This window comes from Prosopis cineraria, unplaced genomic scaffold (genome assembly GCF_029017545.1).
Source record: "Prosopis cineraria cultivar Desert tree isolate PC_DT_omini unplaced genomic scaffold, ASM2901754v1 PC1365, whole genome shotgun sequence".
NCBI lineage: Eukaryota > Viridiplantae > Streptophyta > Magnoliopsida > Fabales > Fabaceae > Prosopis > Prosopis cineraria.
The window spans coordinates 30,132-32,747 of record NW_026556690.1 but is presented as its reverse complement, the minus strand read 5'-3'; the positions used below and the strand labels follow the sequence as shown (position 1 = coordinate 32,747).

General features: G+C 39.8%; 1 pseudogene; it reads right to left on the bottom strand.

Annotated features, from left to right (window-relative positions):
• Positions 1-6: 6 nt before the first annotated feature.
• Positions 7-2,312, bottom strand: LOC129299955 (ETO1-like protein 1; annotated as a pseudogene).
• Between the last annotated feature and the right edge of the window lie 304 nt (positions 2,313-2,616).

The following is a 2,616-nucleotide window of genomic DNA, read 5'->3' as shown; positions in this document are numbered from 1 at the left end:
TGTTACCTTCACAATATAGTGATCTTTCCGGTACATCCACCCAGCTGGGGTTACAGAGGAAATTACTGAGCTGAGCTTCTCATAAGATAGAAGCTTCTCACCCTTTGCAAAAAATCCAACCTAGCTAAACCTGTTACAGAGTAAAATATGGCCTGCATTTACAGCAACTCAAATAGGCAACGGGCTTCCTCATATTCTTTTCTTAAGAGTTTCCCGCATTCCAATTGATGACATGCCAGGAGTCTCTGCTTGTCTGTTTCAGCAAAATCCACCAAACGTTCCAGGGAACTGAACTGCTATATCTCTGAACTAGGATCAAGTTCATAGAAAACTTCACTTAATAGCAGTAAAGTGAAAATAAACTGTGCCCAACCATGACTGCCAGCTGCTGCTTATTAGCATCAGTAAATATCCCTACCACCCGATTGTCTTTCAAACAGTTCGAAGATCACATAAAAGGACTTGCAAACAAGAAGCAGCAAGGACAGGAGAATTCTCATCAAGAGCATAATCCATGCGTTCCACGGATCTTCTTTGGAGGAAATTAGAGATGCCAGTCTTCCTATAAGCATCTTTGAGTCTTCTCACAACAATACTTGTTAGCAAAAACTAGCATCTCCAGCAATAGGTTGGGAGGAACATCGTTACAAATGCCTGTCAGGACTGAGTAGTAACTTATTGCCCTCATACCTGAAGGGGAGATATTGTTCTCAGACAAATCAATGGTCTCAGAAAGTGACTCGCTGAAAGATCCCTTTAGCATCGCGTGAAATGGTGCTGAAAGTTCAGACATTTTATGTCTGTCACAATTATCTTATCATTTCCAATGGTAAAATAATATATTGTGAAATGTGGTTCCCATTCACCGAAAATCTCTCCTGCAAACTTTCATCAACATCAAACGGAATATGAGATGCCACATCTATAGCCCCAAACTCCTTTGCACATTTACCACAAAGTTTTTAAGCAAATCAGCAATCAAACTCTTCCCCTTGTTTCTCATACTTTAAAACAAGCCCCAAATATTATCTTCTCATGAACAGTGTTAGCTCTCTGCCAAGCTGCCCGGAGGCTTCTACACATCAATTTAACTTCCCCAAGGCCCCTAAGACCTGATATTGCAATAAATATAGGTTTGACCGCTCTTTGGGGGTACATGACTCACGTTCTTCATGAATTTGAGCAAGAACTTCCACATAATCAATAGGTTTAAAGAATGGCAATATAGATGGCTCTGGGACCTTGATTAGAGACTCGCTACAATAGTTGACATCAAAACCCCACCACCCAAAACAAAAAAAAATAATAATTTAGTTTGGACCAAAAAACTAAATAAATAAAGGATAACACTGCGGAGAAGATAAACTTACATTGACGCAGAAGAGGACTGTGAAGACAGTTTGGGAAGTTTCCCTCTTTCTACTTGGAGCCATGACTGTGGATTTAGAACATTTGATTGCACTTCTCTACAGGAGTCAGTAGCGAAGAAAGTCCTCATGGGGCATAGGACACGAAACAAGTCCCAGATCTCCACAATAGCGCTAATCAACCTCTACAACTTGGAGTGAAAATAGAAGTAGAAGAACAACCAAAAGACCAACCACCGCCTATTTGTCACACTCCACTATCAGCTAAATTATTTCCATCCCCAGAAAGCAGCTCCTTTTCCTTCTTTCCCCCTTCCGAACAAACAGAATAATCAAAGAAAAAGAACTCGAACTATGACAACGGTCTTTCGAACGAATGGATACATCTAAAAACAACTGTTGTTTTCGATGAACAGCAGCTAAATCAAGCTTCTATTTTCTATATTGTATCCTGAAAAAAATAAAAAATAAAAAAACACTCGCCCATTCAACCTAGTATGAGGAAAATTGATTAATAAAACACGCAACAAGCTACTGAAGAGCAAATAGATGGAAATAGCCAGGAAAGATCTTCACCAGAAAAATGACCACATTTTTGTGGCTAACTCGAACAAACACAGAAAACGCCAAAATGACAGAGACCACAGAGAGAGGGGGAATCCAGTTGACAAGAGGCTTGAATCTGCAGACGCAGTTAACAAATTAGGAGCGTAAGTTCATAGGCCATGGATCAAAGTGAGGCAATCAAATTGAAAATTTCCAACTTTAACTAGTCTTTTTCTCCTTTTGCTTGGTAAAAGGGAAAGTAATTTTCTTTTTCTCCTGTTCTCGCTTTCCCAGCGTTGAAGACCATAAAAATTGCGGCTACTGTTTATTGGGAGTGCAAAAAAAATCAAAATGGACAAAAAAGAGAGCAAGCTACTAATAAAAAATAATAAAAAAGGACGAAACAGTTGAGTAGGGAAAAATGGTGAAGGCTGGCATCGCCGTCGTTTCAAAACGGGAGCGACAACTGCAGAAACCAGCGTGATCTGATTCATCTGAAAGCGGCTGATGGCGGTGCCAGTATCTATCTGTCAATTATTATCTTCCCGAATAGCCAGTGAGCCACTTTGAAATTATTGTCTTATTAACTTTATTGGTTAATGAAGGTTAACTGAATTAGACCCAATCAGGTCCCGATAAATTTTTTTTTTTTTTTTGGTGGGGAGGGGGGAGCCGTCAGAGCTCGTCAGAATGGACGGATTTT